Raw genomic sequence first — 18,779 nt, 5'->3', positions numbered from 1 at the left:
CAGTTTCAATAACTGCTCCACAGCCAATGTAGCAGTAGCAAACTGTGTTGTGAGAGGTCAATCTGGATTGTAACACTGTTGCACTGCGCAGCTGCACAGTGCCTTGTGGTCATGCATACACCTTAAATAACTCTAGAAAATACAGTACCTTCCTGCAAAGACATAGTTCACATCGCTAGGCCTTCATTTTTACTGACTTGACATAATTTCACGTTAAACATCCATGACAGATGGACAGGAGACGCCTGTCTGACGTTGTAATTGTGTTTTACGAGTAGGGATCCAGGCCCAAGAAATTATTTACCGAATGCAGCTGAAGTTAACTCAGTTTAAGCCGTGCTGGCAAACGGCATGTACACTGAAAACATTTACCCAGCATTAGGACCTAATTAGGCTTTGCAGGATGGACAACCTGTTGCTGGAAGACTGAGGCTGGAGACTGTGAACCCGGTCACTGTGGTTTTTCTTTTCTTTTTTTAAAGCAGAAGGTAAAATGTATGAAGCTGCTGACACATGATTCCCGTAGTCCAGTAAAATGTTTAAATTCCATCATTCATTCTGTCACCCTGCTTGCTAGTTTCTTCTGTCCTCATCGCAGTCTTAAAACATCCATAAGTTATTGGTTCTTATTTGTTTGCGCGTGTGTGCGTGCGTTGTGCGTCTGTGTGTCTGTGGGCCTTTCTGTGCGCATGCTCGACGCAGAGGAGCAACTAATGCAGTTATATAACACTCAGTGCAGCCGGCGTCTGCTGTGAGCCAAATGCCAGGCCAGTCTGGTTACATAAGCCTGTCAGAGTCATATTGTAGCAGCACGGAGCACTCACACCACAGCGGTGTCTCTTCACTCCTTCCACCATCTCCTGCTCTGTCTCTCGCTTCCTCCCACTGTCTTTATCGGCTGCTCGCTCCCCCCCCCCCTCCTCCTCCTCTTTTTTGCCACACCACGCACCCCACTCCACCTCCTCTGCCTCCCCTGTTCCTCCGTGCTTTGCCTTGCCTCTGTGCTGCAGAGCTGTTCTCCACTCCAGGAACAAAGGGGCCGGTATGTTGGATGCAGATGCAGGCAGGCAGGCTTGGAAGTTAGATTTGTGCCTCACACAAATGGTAGCTAGGCAATTTTGTGTTTCTGCACAGGGTTTTGACATTTTAAAAAAAATGCACCTCTGTTCCTATGATATTCATGACGTGAAAGGATGATTCGTCGTTGCAGGTCACCGACACTATATGTGCCTTTTCTAAGGCTCCACTGGCCTTTAAGAGCACCATTTGATCTCCAGCAAACACACAGTAGTTCCCTCCATGGCCTTTTTTTAAAAGGATCTGACCCCACCTGACGCATTCAGCCCCACCACTTGGCCTCTCACTGTGTGAAGCGGTCAGCATAAAATTTTCATAGGATTGCAAACCCCTGCAAACACACTTAACACAGTCACCTAGGAGAAGTTAATTTGTTCCGTGGCCTCAGCTCCTGACCTCCATTAATATCATTCCGGTAAAGGTGCCATGTCAGCCTTGTCATGCGAGGTTGCTTGATCAAATGTGACAGCCAGAAAGTATTTCAATGAGTCGCTGGAGAGTTAAAAGAAATTCTCTGAAGAATTGAAAATTGTTTCAATACAATTTTTCAATACCTGCTTATTCCTGAGCTCAGGGTCATAGGGGTCTGCTGGAGCCTCTCCCAGGTGTCATAGGCTGAAAGCAGGGTGACACCCTGGACAAGTCACCACTTCATTGCAGGGCCACATAGAGACAACCATTCACATTCACATACACACCTACGGACAATCGTTTCCAATTTACCTCACATGCATGTTTTTGGACTGTGGGGGAAGCCGGAGAACAAGGGGAGAAATGTAAACTCCACACAGAAAGGTCCCAGGCCCAGAATCGAACCCACGACCTTCTTCTTGTTGTAGGGCGGCAGCGCTAACAATTGCACCACGATGTCGTCTATGCTCTAAACAAAACAATAAAATTACCCGTAAACTAGATCGATAAAAAAAGTCTGTCCCAAAATCGGCCTCCCAAATTTCCGCACCGTGTGACGTTGCCTGGCTAATTGGAATTAATCTTATGAACCGGGAAGTAACGCCTCCCAGCCAATAGGCGCCCGCCAAGCCTTATTCATATTCAAGCAGCAGGCGGAACACGCCGACCTGACTGGCGGAGGCTGGGAGGGAAGGGGGCGGTGCCCACCGGGGCGGTGGGGGGGACCTGCCGTGCGGGGTGGTGCGAAGCCGCGGAGTGTGTCTTCGCGTAGGGCGCGATGTTGTTTTGTTGTGGCCCTCGGCTGAACGTGGCGCCGCCGTCCGCTCGTCCCACACACCGCCGGGAAGCGCCACCACCAGGAGCCCACGCCGGCTGTTCCCCCGCAGGAAGGCGCCCTCTCGGAGCGACTCTCTCCCGCTCGTCGCCATCCAGGAAATGCGGACTTGTGGCCCCGTCGCTCCGGAATAGATGGCTGCGGCAGCGAGCGCACTGTGAAGCTGGTAAATATTCGCCGTAACACCGCGTTCGCGTTGGGCGTTTAAAGTTGCGCTTCGAGCTGTGTTGACAGTGACAGGGGAAACAGACTGACAGACTGACTGGCTGACTGGCTGGCTGGCTGACTGACTGACTGACTGGGCGAAGTTGACAGCCGCTTCCTGGTGGGTGACAGCGGTAGTTGATGAGCTGCTGGTGGAGGGACTGTGACGGAGGGAACTTCTTCAGCCCCTCAACGCAGCAACTCGGCATCAGCCCGGCCGGCTGGCCGGGTCGGCGCGGAGCCTCTGCCGGAGATGCAGAGCTTCAGGGGCGGGCAGAAATACGTGCTTCCTCCGCCCCTGGTGGAGCAACAGTGGGGGCGGACACACGCAAGTTTAATAAGAAGTCACCGACGATCGGGTCCACTGGCCGGGCTGTTACTGTCACATTTTCAGGCGATGACATCATTGCGTTGCTGCGTCCGCTGTGACGTCATAACAACAACAAAAAACAAAGGGTGAAGTTGACGGACAGGTTTGTTAGAAGAAGCATGTGGCCATCGGCACTTTTCAGCCTAAAGCCTAATTACACCTTCTATATGTTGCCGCACAGGATTGATTTCACTATGTAAATCTATCTATCTATCCATCTATCTATCTAGCCAGACAGACAGATATGTAACATAAATATGACATACAGATGATTTTAACTAAATGAAACAAAACTAATAAAGTGTTAGGTCCAATTGTTATGACTGTTTCCCGTCACCCCTCAGCGTGGGTGCCCTCGAGCCAGTGGATGCTAAGGAAATACTGTGATCTCTTTGAATCAATGGTGATTCACTGCAGCTCCTCATCCATTCCAGGAGAATATAGGTGCCAGCTCAGCAGGCACCCGAGAAAAAAGAGCTCCTCTGCCAACCAGGACGTTTTCATTTGTGTTGTAAAAAAAAAATGTATAGGCTTTTGGTAGTATCACCATTTCACACAGTATATTTCACATACCCATCTGAATGCAATAGACAAGATATGGACAAGACAAAGTTCAAATTAGAAGCTTGGATTGATTGGACAACGTTCTTTATAGATTAAAAATCCTTGGCCTCCTCAAAGAATGCTGATTGGTTCTCTTCTGTCATATTGAGAATGCTTGAGATGGCAGTTTTTTGAGATAGGTGCAGGTTTTCAGAGAATATTTTAGGTTTTAGTCAGGTTGCCTTGTGTTTTTTGTTGTTGTTTTTTTGCCAATGTGGTGACTTTGTAACAGCAATTACTGGTTTTAAAAAGCTGTAAATAAATGCGGTTATCCGGTGCAACCTGTTTTGCATTGCTTGTCACTAGCTGAGCGGCGGCTGTCTATTGGCAAAGGTTTTGTGAAAGGCAAGGATGCAGGTAACAGGAATCTCTGTCAGTGCCAGGTCTGATTCCCAACGGTTTGTGGTTGGAAAAAGGGACAGTTTTCTGTCAATTACCGCAGAAGGATTCGACACTCTGACAGGCCGGCTCGTTCAATTTGTCGTAAAATTCGCCTGGAACACCTGCGCCGTTGTTTGCACCCTCCGCTTGTGGCATTTAGGAGCGTGTTTGAATTGCATTACGTTTGAGGGAAGGGTGCGTGTGACGCTGTGACACTGCTTCCTACGCGTTAAACAAACACAACGCGGTGTCACACTGCAAAATCCTGGTAGCTGGTGGACACAACCTTTTCTTGTCTGCGCCGCTGGTCATTAATCCTGTTCTGTGAAGCACCAGGGAAGAATAGAGCCACTGTAGCGCCGGGAGACCGGAGTGAACCAGAAACAAGACCTTGGGTACCCCCACACATTCCCACATACACACACACACACACACACACACACACACACACACACACACACACACACACACACACACACACACTGAGGGAGGCAAAATGGAGGCCAGGGGCACCAGCTTGGCAACCTCTCAGATGCCCTACTAGCCTACTGACTCCATGGTAATAGATCCACTATTGAGATTCGGATAAAGTCTTGTGTGTGTGTGTGTGTGTGTGTGTGTGTGTGTGTGTGTGTGTGTGTGTGTGTGTGTGTGTGTGTGTGTGCCATGGATGTATTATAAGAACTGGATACCGGACTGGCAATATGGGGGCGTGCCAATTTTCCCCAGTGGCCACTCTAGGTACTGCAGCAAAAAAATCCCACAGGCCCAAAAAGCATTTTTCCCATGGACCGCAATACAAAAGTAAAAGCCTTTAAAACAGCTGACAGGACGACTGTGACCTGGAACGCAATTCATAGCAAATCTTTCTATTGTAGATTTTTCAGTTATGGTCTTTTAGTCACCAGAAAATCAGCAGAAAAGACTTTATTCCCAGTGTGACGTCACAACGTCTTATGTGTTGTGTCTCAGCTTGTTCTGATTGGCTGCATCCTGACGTGTCTGTAAGTGACGTTCTCCAGGATCGTTCCGATTGGCCATATAGATCAGATGAGTTACAGAGGCATGACGGGAAGTGACACTACTGCACATGCTGTATCGGCCCATTAATGCGGAAGTCAAAACTTTTTTGGGCATATGCGCTGGGTGAGCAACTTCATTGAAATGAGTGGGAGCCATCTTGGAGTCTGAGGGCCTGGTGTTTACTTGGTTGTCGACATCTGGAATTGACTTCACTATGGCCCTTTTCTCAAACAGAGATACAAGTGTTTTGCGTTTGCCAGGATGTCGGAATCGTCTCCACTGTGTGTCCTAAGGCGCGGCGCTCGGCCCGTCCCACGCAGCTACCGACCTACCAGCCTACCAGCCTACCTCCACCGTCCCAGCTGACCGAGGTTATGCAAGGATTAGAACAAAGATGTGCAAGCACCGCCAGGGAAGGCAGCGACGAGGGTGTTACTCATTCAAACAGTCACTGCACAAGGGTTGATCATTAACTACGCGGCAGACACATGGAATGTGGAAGGCTTTTTGCCGTCCCGCCCTCGCAGCCCGCTGCACGTCTGAGCCCACTACAACGCGCGCTCAGTGGTCATCTGTCATTCTGACGTGGTTTACTTTCTCTAATTCCTCTCCATTGTTTGTGGGCCGTGATCTGGTTTCCTCTTGTTTCAGCATTTTTTTTTTTTTAGGCAGGTGTCCACTCTCGACAGCGGTCACTGTTGTTGTGTAATAGTAATTGTGTGCCGCTGCACTCGCCTTACCACAGGCATGTCGAGGGAGAGGGCTCGGCCAGGATCTCGTTAGCGAAGTTTGTGTGACTTGTGTGCTTGGAGGAAGCTACGGACGGACAGCCTGAAAAATCAAGGGTTCGCACGCCCAAGTTGCTTATCAGCTTATCGACAAGTAAAATTTGACCCCCCCCCCACCCTCCAATGAACTCTCTTTAAAAAAAAAAAAAAAAAAAGAAAACATAGAAAGATATAGAAATATGATACATAAGAGATTAAGCTCAGTTTTTAATGCCCAAATACTCTCAGATTTTTGAGGCCTTGTATTTAAGTGACGTTACTTTTTTATAAATCGACGCGAGAGATAAAGTTGCAGTTGCTTCTGGTGGCAAGTAAAAAGACCATCACCAGGAGATGGCTCGATAACTCCTCTAGCCTCTCACGCAAGTACGGTTCTAATCTTCTTATAGACTGTAATCGAACTTGCAATAGTCACAAGAGCCACTAGGAGGAAGACCTCCTTGGCCTCCTTGGATATTTTGGCTGACGAGGAGTTAGTGCGCCGATTTTGAGACAAAATGTACTGCCAGCTCCTCCAGACTGCTGGATTATGCCACACTAGTAATATGGAGGCATTATGTTTTTCTTCTGTTGTTTTTTGTTTTTGAAATAGCGTTACATGGCCACCGTGGAAAATTTCAATGTTATGACAGCTTTGGCACTGGGAGGAATCTTTCCCCTCTGTGAGCTCCACAATAGTAATGTGGGATTAGAAAATTACACTGGAGCCTTCCAACGACACCAAGTCCGAACATTAGAAGGTGAAAATGTGTGTTTGTTTTTTTTGTTTGTTTTTTTAAGTGAACTATCCCTTTAAACCCAGCATTCACAAGGTCCAGGCCTTGTGCTGTTCCCGGCCTCAACGATTAGCTGCAGATGCACACCCTGCGTGTGTATCGATCAGCATTGCAGATGAGGTTTTGTGTTTCACGACTGGATATCTTGACCTCCTCCTGCTCCTCCTCCTACTTCAGATCTTTCCCTCTCTCTGGGCCTCCCCCTCGGGGACCTCCCAGCCGACCACACCCCTCACCCGTCCACGCTCGCAGGTGTGTGCGCAGCTCACTAATCTGTGACGATCAACAACGATAACTTGCACTTTTTTTGTGTTATGGCCTGGTGGCGCTCCCTCCTCTTCCAGGAAGACCTGCCGTTTTTACTTCCTTGTTGCCTGTTAGGAGGTCAAAATGTAAGAAAAATAAGAATTGAAGAATTGACACCTGCGTGCATCTCTTCCATCTTCCCTCCGTCTGGAAGTCCTTCTTCATCCCTGAGTGGAAGGCATCCCCCCGCGGCACCTTCTAGTAAGGATTGGAGGGGATTTCTGCTCTGCCGGCGGGAGAGGAGGTGTGTGTGTGTGTGTGTGTGTGTGTGTGTGTGTGTGTGTGTGTGTGTGTGTGTGTGTGTGTGTGTGTGTGGGGATGGTGGTAAGAGGGTTCCGTGGGGGGAAAATCCCTCCGACTCTGCTGTGAATCTGCGACGACAGCTCCAGCACAATCCTCAGCGTTCATGTCACTGTCACCACGGCGCAGCAGCTGAACCGACTGCTTTCTGGAGCCGCGCTCCCGAAAAAAAAATCCCCTGGAAATTCCATCGCAGCTGGCTCTGGTGGAATCCGTTGTGTGCCCCGTTGCCAAGCCCCAGTATGGCGGGCCATTCATCTCAGTGTAGTTGCTCACCCAGCGCATTCGCCGGAAAAGTTTTGGGTTTCTGTATTATGCGGCCCCACAGTCTAGTGTGTGCACTTCACACCATGCCTCTGGTACTCCTGTGATGCATCAGCCAATCAGAGCGAGACACAACTTTTAAAGTCAATCTAAAAAAGTGGCTGAAAAGAAACCAGATCTGTCAGCACTAATTATACATTGAAGCTTTTATGTATTGTATCCTCTTAGGGTCAGTTGTCCAGTTCTTGTATCGTATTGTTAATTTTGTATTAATCATTGTAATGTTATTTGTTCTGACCTGCCAGGGACTGCAGATGGAAAGTAGCCGTTGGCTAATTCTGGCATATTTACATTTACATGTTCATTAATACGCACTGTCCTTTTTAAATGAATTTAAGAAAGAAACAAAACCCAGCAGCGCGTACGACGCTGTGACGTCCTGCTGGGAATAAACTCTTCTCTGGTGATTTGCTGGCCTTTATTTTTTTTTTAAAGAGTACAAAACCATAACTGAAAAATCTGCAATAGAAAGATTCGTAATGAACCTTCACAGTCGTCTTGTCAGCCGTTTTAGAGGCGTTTATTTTTGCATTGCTGTTTATGGGAAAAATGCTTTTTGGGTCCCATGCGGTTTTGGCTGCAGTCCCTCAAGTGGCCACTGGAAGAGAATCGTCGTACCGTGATATTGCCAGTCCGGTAGCCAGTTGTTATTATCCATCCGTGGCTGTCGCGCACAGTGCTCTGACTGCTCATGCCAAAGTTTGTCGACTGACGAGGAATAAGAGCCAGCCTGTGTGTTTGCTATGTGGCCGCCGCGTGCAGCGTGTGTGCGTTATTTACCGCGGCCGGGGGTCCCTGTGGGCGAGCGCTGCCCTGACATTGTCAGGTAAGGTCACCTCATTTTAGATGCACTTAATTATGCAGGAGTGCGGTCGGCTGCCTTCACTTGGGGAAGGTCATCTGCTTCTAACCCCATTCGAAAAGGCCACAAAACTCTTCAGCTCGACTTCGGTGTCCCGTCTCCCCTTAAATGGCAGCAGCAGGTCCGCGGTCGCACTCGGCCTGATGCGTCTACTTGGCACCGCAGGCGGGAGGAAAGTGGGTGTGTTTACCCGCTATATTTGTGCACACTGCAGGTATGTTCCTGCTTGTTTGCAGTGTATTTATTCCACGGCTGTGCAGCTTTTTTTTTTTCTTTTTTCCTTCTTGCTGATGCCTCCATATTGCGGCCCCTAAGCGAGGGCGTCTGTTTCGTCTAATTGAAGGTCAATATTTGCATGTGCATTCCTACAAGCGGCTCACCTAGCTCTTCTGAGGCAGAACACAGGCTGCCAGTGTGCACTCGTTTAAAAAAATAAAATAAAAAAATTCTCACTTCCTGTCATATCCTCCTCCCGCGCTGCCGTGCCCATCTATTTTTTTCTTTTGCTCCCCGCCGGAGAAAACCATAGAATGTTCTCAGCTGTCGTTACGATGTCATGAGAGACGGATGGGGAAATAAAACGGCGGTTTGGGCTCGGCAAAGATTTGGGAACTTTTTGATAACCCACTTTTTATTGGTGCCTTGAAAGAAACCTAAAAATGAAAATGCATTGTGTGTTCAGCCTGTGACGCTTGTTCCAGTCGGAGCAGCAACCTTAACATGTGCTACGCAGTTTAAAGCTGCTGCTGCTGCTGCTGCTGCTGCTGCTGCTGCTGCTGCTGCTGCTGCTGCTGCTGTGTGGATCTTGCACAGCAATGCTAATGTCGCTATGTAGTTGTCGTGTAGAAATGCAGCGTCAGTTTAGCAAAATTAACTCTTAAAAAAAAAAGTGCCAGTTTGTCAACCCGTTTAAAGAGAAGTGAAAGTGAAAGTGGAGGCGTGGTTAACTGAACAGCCTGCAGGCGTGGCAGTTTTTTTTCCTGCTATTATGACAGACTCAGAAAGATAAGAGACACTTTTAACTGTGAGTTAAAAGTGTCATCAAGGTATATACATATATATACATATATATATGTATATATATGTATATATACATATATGTATGTATATATACATATATGTACATATATGTATATATGTATATACATATATGTATATGTATATATACATATATGTACATATATATACATATATACATATATATACATATATATATATAAATATGAGTAACATATTTTATATCGCTTTATTGCCTAATGCATCATTTGATGTGATGTGATGATGGCCACACAGCCAAGTGCTGTCTTCCAGTTTGAAATATTTTCCATTAATCAGTTTCCAGCTCACTATGTTTGCATTTAAGTGTCTAATAAATCCTCACATCCATTTTCTAAGTGTCGCTCCTGGTCTCTTCTAGTGAATCTTGACTTCAGTTTCCAAAACATACTTACATCTATGCAAATTACAATGTACTACCTTTTCTGTAGTTCAGAGCGTCTTTGTTCTTATTTTAGTCTACATGTAATTGAAAATAGAGTGAAATGAAGTTCCTGAGGTCCTGGTAAACAATCAATGAGTAAAATAAACTAAACCCAGACTAGCAGTTCAGAACCTGTCTGATTTTTATTGATGCACTGGACTGTTTCCAGCCTTTCGGGGTTCAATAACCCCAAACGGCGCCACTCTGGCTGCTGCCTCACTCTGACTTCCTCTTCATTCACAAACCTCGCGGCTTCGCAAGCAACGTGAAAGCGTTGTGAGTCATCGTAAGACACGAGAAAAAAAGCTCGCCGGTGCTGCGCGGAGCCGGCTGACATAATCTCGTGTCACATTCGTCACCCCGTCACGGCGGATTACCGGTGGCAGACGGCAGATCAGATGACAGTTGCTCTCCGTGTCAGGGAAAATGTTCGTGATGAAAGATAGAGAGAAACGAGTGCGGTGAAAACAGCTTGTTTAGTGCAGATGCCGTCTCTCTCTCTCTCTCTCTCTCTCTCTCTCTCTCTCTCTCTCTCTCTCCCTGTCTTTCTGTCTCTCTCTCTACCCCATGCACACACATTTGCCTGCTGTAATTGAGGGAAATAAACAGATGACACTGGTCACAGGTCTGTGTGTTTATCCTCTGTGGCCAGATGAGGTTTTCATTACCTTTCAGGGGAAGTGAGGATGGATGAGCTGGTCTGGACTGCGGGTGAAGTGGTGGAATAAAGTCAGATTTGCTGAGGTGGACCGGTGGTAGGCCTGCACGTTAAAGCACTGGTCCGCCCTGTCATGAATTTTTCTTTCTTTCTGCTTTTTCGTGCATGTCTATGTATGAAATGGATCTCTATGGTAGCTATTCACGCTAGCGGCCAATGGAATGGCAGCGTAAGACGCCTCCGTACTGCTTGTGTAGTGTCATCCGACGTGTTTGGAAGACACAACAGTCCGACTTGACTGGAAACCGTGACGTTGCCGCCATGTTTTCCTCCCGAGACAGGGGTGTGTCCATAGCAGACCTGTAACAGCTACGCAGCTGCCTTTGTTGACACTCTCCCGGATGTTGCAGGACCGAGGCTACCTCAGAGATTGGAATGAAGATTGACTCATCTGGGTGTCTTTCAACAGTAGTGCCTAAGAAATGAGACAATTAGGGAGAATTACAGGCGTTCAACTAGAGGAGGCGGAGGAGGAAGAGGCGGAGGGAGAGGGAGAGGAAGAGTGCTCGCTGTGTCTCACTCCAGCTGATCTCATCATGTGACAGCTGGGCTAAAGTCAAAACAGCCTGCCGTGTCTCCCAGACTCCAAGACTGCACAAGCAGTATGGACATGTTTTATTTTTCTGTTTTTTGTTTTTTATTTTTCTGTTGGAATTTGTGCATTGGGTGGAATTTAATTTTCCTTCCCTGAAACTCTGATTGATTAGAAAATGCCATCAGAGCCTCTATCTATATCAACTCGAGTAGTTTTGACTGACCAAACTGTCCTGTTAAACCCAACGCTCGTGAGTTGCAGCGCTTGTACTGCGTCGCCCTGAACGATTTACCGACAATTGACGATTCAAATTTCAATTTTCGAGGGAAATATTCTTCTGCACTGCAACTGCGTCGGCTGCATCCTGGCATCTGCAGCTGATCACAGAGACACGCTGTGCTGTGCAGGTGTGTATGTGTGTGTGTGAGAAAGTGAAACCAGTTAAATAGTGAAACTTGACTGAACAGGATTCACAGCCGCAGCTGAAAGGCCAGAGAGCGGCTCTTCCTCTGGCAGAGGTGTTAGCGCCTCCTATTATGTAATCCTCCTGTCCTCAACAAACTCAAACAGTCAGCAGCAGAGCCCGCTGTTTGCGTCCAGGTAGTCTCCCCCGACCCCCCGCCACACACACTTCCCCCTGCACTGCACCGCAGTGTCAGCACAGTGCGAGGCCACTCGCTGCCCACTTTGATTTTCTCTCCCCCCGTTTTTTTTTCTATCACCAGCAACACTAATATGCTTAATGGCACTGTGCTCATCCTCCAAGGACCTGCCCCCTCGCTCAGATGTCAGCTGACAGGTTGCTGGGCCGGCGCTGTGGTTTGAAGGGGAGACGGGGTGTCGGAGTGCTCCCACTGCACCTTCTGCAGCTGCCATATTTTAGTTTTGACAGCAGAACCTGTGGGGAAACTACAAAAGTTTCCTTTGGTTCACTCGCTCACAAGTTCCCTTCCCCTCCGTGTTTGTTCACATCCACCAGTAAAACAGGGTGTTGGTCCTGAGTGGAGGAGCTGATAGGGATTCTTTTTTTTTTTTTTTTTTTTTTATAGGGCACCAGAGCTTGAGCTAATGGAGTTCCGAGTCAGTGCTCATTTGTTGGGTTTGCATTACTGTGGGAGTGCATAAATGACACAGGAAAAGGAGATCAGGAGGAGAAACCCCACTGGAGAAGGATAATAAATCAGCTTCTCCGGGAACAAAAATAACGGGCGCATGGATAAATGTTTCGATAGAGGGTGAGAATCTACTGCTGCGTTGCGACATTCTCGAAAGCTGAGATTTCTTAGCTTAAACTTTTGTCACATTTTATTGTCGCAGTTGTTGCTCTTGTTGGCTCTCGCATCGTTAGACCATACTAGCATGGCAGCACAGCACGATACAAGACAAGCCAGTTTGTATGTGAAAGCACCAAAACAACACTCCGACAGTCTGGCACTGCACTAAACTATCAGTGTGATATTTTTTATAAATGATGCTAGAAAAGGACGGAAATGGTGACTTGTCTCTGAGTCTGGAACAAAAGGAAGGTTGGGGGGGGGGGGGGGGGGGTGTGTGTGCCATATTGAACTGGAAATCCGCGGTCGTGCGCAATCATGATGTCGAGATTTTGAATCGGCATTCGAGCCGCCTGACGTCCCTCCAGACTGGTGTGTGATAACAGAGAATCTCTTGCTCAGCCTCTGAGAGGACGATCCGTCCCTGTTCCTCTGGACGGCCATCGCTTCTTTTTTTCCCTTCCTTTTCCCTTCATTGCTCATTGCCACGCATTGCGCGCAGCGGCCACGTTGTTCTCGGCGCAGCAGACACTCGAGTCATAGGTTGGATGGCAACCCGTCCGGCTGCGCAGGGTTGGAAGGAGAGCCTGTTTTTTTCCTTCTTGTCCCCCTGGACGTTGTGTTCTCTCTGGAGCGCAGCCGCCAGACTATTCCGGAGCTGCACTTTGCTTTCCACGGCATATCGGAGTTCTCGTCCCATCCATCTGTGTAATTCACTGTTTATTGCTTTCCCTTGTTACTACATTGTTATCAGATTATCCCCGCCGCAATATTTCATAGTGGATGCCGTCTTTTATTGCTCCGCCTGTCCTCCGCCCAAATCCTCACCGATCCAGCCCTGTTGTTTTTCTCCAAACAAACCTGTATAATGATTATCCCTCTAAAACCCAGCTAGGCCTTTAATCTAAGGGGGATATTTATTGAGGTATTTACTTTCATCCCCTTTTCAGCCGTGCTAGGCCTGGCTGATCTGAGTGGAGCGGTGCGGTCGGTAGCGTTATGTGACTTTTGGGGGTCACGACCTCTTTAACGGTGAGAATGCGGCCGCCTGAACAGAGCCCACTCACTCGGTACCTAAACAAAACACTGAGTGAGAATGAAAGAAAGGGAGCCAACCGCCGTCCACCCACTGACAGCACTGCACTCGACCTCGGCAGGTTCACTAAATCATTTGCTTTTTGGAGTCTTTTTAAAGGGCCATTCCGGATTGAGCAGAAGTGAAGCAGAAGTCTTTTGTTGCTTTTTTTTTACATCCGCTGACTGTCCTAATGATTCAGAAATACTTTGCCTGTAGGAAGTTGGTTGCTATTTTTTTTAATCCTTTTCCTACATATGAAAACATTGCACTGGTTTATTGCACTATGCATCTCAATACGAGCGACTCGCCGTGTGTTCCAGCCGCGGCAGCTCCATCAGTGCTGGAGGTTGGAACAGTAGCAGGGCCTCAGTCTCGGGTTTCTCCAGCCCAGATCTTCACCAGGCGATGACAGCTGGAGGAATGCCCTGCTAATTCCCCTAATGCAGGTCACATGTGGGTGGCCAGTCGGGGAGGATTTTTTTTTTTTTAATTTATCCCATTGTGTGTGTGTGTCATATTCCGCAAGTGTGTTTGGTTTTGTTTCTGTAGTATGCACGTGATGGATACGCTCCCAGACTGTGTGTGTGTGTGTGTGTGTGTGTGTGTGTGTGTGTGTGTGTGTGTGTGTGTGCACATGTGGTCCAGACTGGACTGCACACAGTGACACACTTCTGCTCTGTTCCTGGAGCACAAATACAGTAGGTGTGTTGGTTTTGCAGCGGGTGGGGGGGGGGGGGGGGGGCATGGAGTGAGGCAGCAGGTCTCAGTTCAACTTGAAGGGAATGGACAGAAACTGGCACTGCGTGCACGTACTGACACTGGCTTGTTTGCTCCGTGTGTCACTCCTCCGTGACTCTACAGGATGAAATGAGAGGCCAGGAGGTGATTGGCTGCCGAGGAAGCAGTCTCACAAGCTTTGTCTCTTGTCTTTAATCAATCCAGCCGTGAATGAATGATTATGGTGCAGGACGAAGCAAAATGTACAGCATCACAAATGAAAATAACACTGAAGCCAACTTGTTTCCTGGCTTTACTGGAGGTCATTTCTCTGTATCTGACCAGTAATGTGAGTTTTATGGGGTGCTTATGTCTGATTAGGACTGTTAGTGGATCTGTTTTAAATGCATCATTGCTTTTTATTATTGACCCTTCCCCACCTGTTAGTGCTAGTGGCGCAGTAAAACTCTTACACTTGTGCTGTTGCTGTTGCGGTTAGCACTTGTAGCATTCGTCAGGTGAGAATTAGTATAGTGAAAGTGGGTTGATGGCTTTATGTGTCACAGTCACTTTAGTTGCTTCATCAATAGAAATTCACTGTCTCAGGATGAGCATTGTTGAACCCGGCATGACTGTAATTACCCAACGCTAAACCAAAGGTTATGAATGCAGTCAATACAGTGAATTTTACATGATCGGATTATTTTAGCTGAAACTGTCAGCGAGATCAAACAGAAAAGAAAATCTATGATTTTTTTTTTTCTAGAATTATTTTGAATAATAGAAAATATAAACACAAACTTACAAATTGATAAAAATATAAGTTCAGGTTAGAAACTCAGCGGAGGGGGTTGTTGACACAAATTTGATAGAATCAGCGTTTCGCATCTCCACATGCAAACACACACCCACACTGATTTGTTGACTGCTGTTGCTGACTGTGCGTGTGTGTGATTGATGACTGGTCTCGCTCAGCCCTGAAGCTGCAGTCTCATGACATAGAGGCTGAACACCGCTCACACATTTTATGGCGTTTTCTAAGATTTTCTCAGTCGGCAGACGGTGTCACCGCTAAGTGAAGGCCAGGCTCAGGAGTGAGCAACACACAGTGATCACAAACACATGCTCTCTACGCAAACTAGCCACTTCATTAGGTAAATTGTTCAATTGCTTGTTAACACAAATAGCTACGTGGCAGGAACTCAGTGCACTGACCCATGTGAACACAGTGAAGACGATTTCACTAGCTGCATTTGCATCACAGTTTTTCGCAAAATAAAAGCGATATTTCTAAAATATCGACAAAGTACAATTGCCATTTGCAGGTGTTTCCATTGAATGGTGTGAAGCACATAATCCATAATTCTCATAAAATCCCGTCCCGTGAGACCCCACTTTGAGGAGAATGAAGGTACAAAACGTTTTGCAATAAATCTACATTTCAATGTTGTTTGCTGTCAAGAATGGTTTTTTGAAGTTTAGGTGTTTCCATTACCAATTTTTTTTATTGTGATATTTAGGTTTTGCGCAATTCTAGGGGTCATGGAAATGCAGCTAGTGACTTTAAATGTATTTATTGGAAGCGAATCTACTAGGATGGTCGCAGCATCACAACCATTTCTAGGGTTCACATAGGACTGTCCCAAAAATATAAAACATTACTTATGAAGTAATATAAAATAATAAAATAAAAAATGGTCAGTTGCTTTTTTTGAGAAAAAAAAAACCTTGACTGTGAGGCTTACACTGGGGGAGCGTGGGACCTTTCTGTACGTGCACCAGCTCTAAAGAGTTGCTGACGAGGCCTCGGTGTGGGAAAAGTCTTTTCTCGTTGACAGGCCGCGAAGGTAGCGTGGCACTGGGCAGAATGGACCGCGAGCGGAGGAGGGAGAGCAAACTGTAAACTGACACTGGGGCTGAATGGACTTGTTTGTCGCGATGGGTAGTGATTTAGGTAAACTCTTAAAGGAAGCTCTCTCATCATAGGTTGCCCCTCTGCCAGCCACAGGAAGAGGGAAGGGAGTTTAGCAGTTTTTAAAACGCTCTGCAAACTTGCTGCTGCGGGACGTCTCTGGTGTCCTGGGGCCAGTTGAGTTTTCCAGTTCGGCCATCAAAACATTAAATCGCTCTGTCCATTGGCTCGAGCTGAAATAGTCGAATACGTTTTTCTTTTTTTTCCTCTCGATTCGTCTCGTTTATGGGAGCTCTGAACAACCGATCTGTTTGTGCAAACGCCACTGAAGGCAACAGTTTAAAGGACAAATGATTGTAACTGCAGCTTTAGGCAGCGGTGTGTGGCGTCATTTTACCAGTACATGTCGTAGTTTTGCTCTGTGTCCTCCAAAACAAACCGGCTCCCTGGAGTTCATTAGTGTCTTCCAGTTTCACAAACTCCTTTAACGTGGTTATCGTCATTTTGTGGTTCGTGTCATGTGGTGACTTGTATAATATCACAGAGAGAGCCCCTCTTGGTATTTCTTCTGCATTTTTTCACTTTCTCAAAATTGTGATTTGGGCTATTGCTTTTTTGCAGGCTAAGTTGTTACAGTTTTCTGCAGTGTTGGGAGACGGAGGGCAGTCACATGCATTACCATGATTGAACGCAGAGGGTGCTGTAATTTCACTAACTGCTGTAGACACCATGATGAGAATTTTAGTTGTGTAGAGAGAAAAAAAAAGTTTTTTACTGACCAACAATAAGTTACATGTATCACATTCTTGAGAAGCTGAGAGCCGACCCGGCAGCAGGTTCTGTTGTAGAGACTGAGCAGAAAGAGGGACCAGCACTGGGTTTCCCACCAAGCTTGTGGATTTTTATCAGAGAAAAGGTATAAATCTCCAAAAAGCACAACGGCTGGAAAATGAAAAATTAGTGTGTGCCGTTTTATTGACCTGAATGAATAGGCAGATTTTTTTGTTGTTGTTGCAAGAAATCCAGTAATATTATGTTTCTGTGGTTTTACTTTGAACCACAGCCGCAGAAAAGACTGGAAGGGAATTTTTTTTGTACTTTTTCGCAAGTGCTACAAAACCCAACGGACGGAAAAAGACACTTGTCTCATCTCAGGTCTGTCTCAGCCTTTTCAATTCTACGAACACACACACACACACACACACACACACACACACACACACATGCACAGGCAAAGCAGCCAACAGTGAGCTGCGTGGGAGAGTTTGCGCTGTGATCTCGACATCCACGCATCAGTGAGATCTGCGGGTGCAGGAGGACGGCGCCGGAGTCACTTCCTCTTTCTCTTCCCCCCTGGCTTTGTCACCCCCCAACTTCATTTGCACACCGGCCCGCGCCGCACGGCGTCCCCGAAGACGGACGAGGTCTCACTGACACGTGCACTCTCTGCATCTGTTTGAATTCCTGCTGCAGTAACTGGGTACGAGGCCCCGGAGTCTGTTTGCTCATCGCTGCCGCTGCTAATGTGTTTGTTTCATGCCAGAACATTTTGCCTTTGAGGCAGCGAATCTAACCAAGTGCTTAAGACTCAAAAAACTCTGACTGTGTAACTGGGTTTTCGCCACATGAGCACACTGCCGATGACTTATCGGCTCCAAGCAGAGGTATCATCGCTTATCCATGAAGGATTTTAACTCAGGACCGCGCTACTTTTTTTGTTTTTTAATTGCTGCCCAGACCCTTTGGTTTCTTGGTGTTCTGGCCCGTAATATGCATGAAATGTTCTCTGCTGCATATAAAGACAGGGCTGCTTATTAACGCTTCAGATCCACGGGAAGAGGAGATAATGAGTGTGTAAGAGGCTAAAGAAGTAAAAAAAGAAAAAAAAAGAAATTTAAAATCTGGGTTCCATAAGAAAAAAAAACAGCGAAAGGAGATGCAGATAAACTGCTGGTGAAAATGGAAAGTACAGCTGCTGAGTGAATTAGCAGGCGGTCAGTCCATCAGTGTTTTACAGGATTAGATGTCCCATCTGCTGACGAAACATATCGATTGGCATTAACAAAAGACTGGGAGGGTGGACTACATTAGCAGGCCAGTCGGTTGCCGGGGAAATACGCCGCTGCATCACTTTGCTTTGTGGCTTTAGTTAAAAATGGATGAACTGAAAGACTTAATTAAAGATGTTTTTTATATTTTAATTGTCCACTTGCTTTTGACCAGAGAATGGTGACAGGGGTTGGCAGGTGTTGGCACCAACTGATATGCTGGCATCTCCAAGGCCTCAGCCCTTCGTTGCACAAAGTTAAATTACTTGAATTCCTCTTAAATCAGATATATACATATATATATATATATATATATATATATATATATATATATATATATATATATATATTTTTTTTATTTTTTTTTATTTTTTTTTTTCTTATTTGACTTGTTTTTTTGTTTTTTTTTCTTTGGGTGTTTTGTTTTGGCTACTAACATTTGCCAAGTTGCCCTTTAGAGTCAGTGCCTTGATGATCAAAGTGACAACAAAGATTTACCTTTTGGGAAAAGGGCAAACTCAATGTAATCGGTTTAGTTTTATTGACATGTCACTAAGGCAGTCTAACTTAGTCGTGGTGCTGAAGTCAGTTTATATACCTGCCTTAACTGATCTTTCCTGTGGTGGTTTTACTGTCGGAGTCACTCAAAAAAATCAGCTTTCTATTTATTGAGTCTGTACCAGCAGAATATCAGCAATCAAAAATTTGTATTCCTCTGATTCATAACCAGAGACAAAAGGCTTTGTTCTTCAAAAGA

At 46.4% G+C, this 18,779-nt stretch overlaps 1 protein-coding gene across 1 annotated transcript in view; it reads left to right on the top strand.

Annotated features, from left to right (window-relative positions):
* Positions 1–2,213: 2,213 nt before the first annotated feature.
* hivep3b (HIVEP zinc finger 3b) overlaps positions 2,214–18,779 on the top strand; it is a 39,807-nt gene continuing 23,241 nt past the window's right edge. The window contains exon 1 of the mRNA XM_076012548.1: positions 2,214–2,489. The gene's annotated coding sequence lies outside the window, so the exon portion shown is untranslated. The remainder of the gene's footprint in view (positions 2,490–18,779) is intronic.

The sequence above is a fragment of the Nelusetta ayraudi genome, unplaced genomic scaffold, assembly GCF_046127955.1.
Source record: "Nelusetta ayraudi isolate G7.1 ecotype Tasmania unplaced genomic scaffold, CSIRO-AGI_Nayr_v1 ptg000136l, whole genome shotgun sequence".
Classification (NCBI taxonomy): Eukaryota; Metazoa; Chordata; class Actinopteri; order Tetraodontiformes; family Monacanthidae; genus Nelusetta; species Nelusetta ayraudi.
This window is presented reverse-complemented; position numbering and strand designations above follow the sequence as displayed.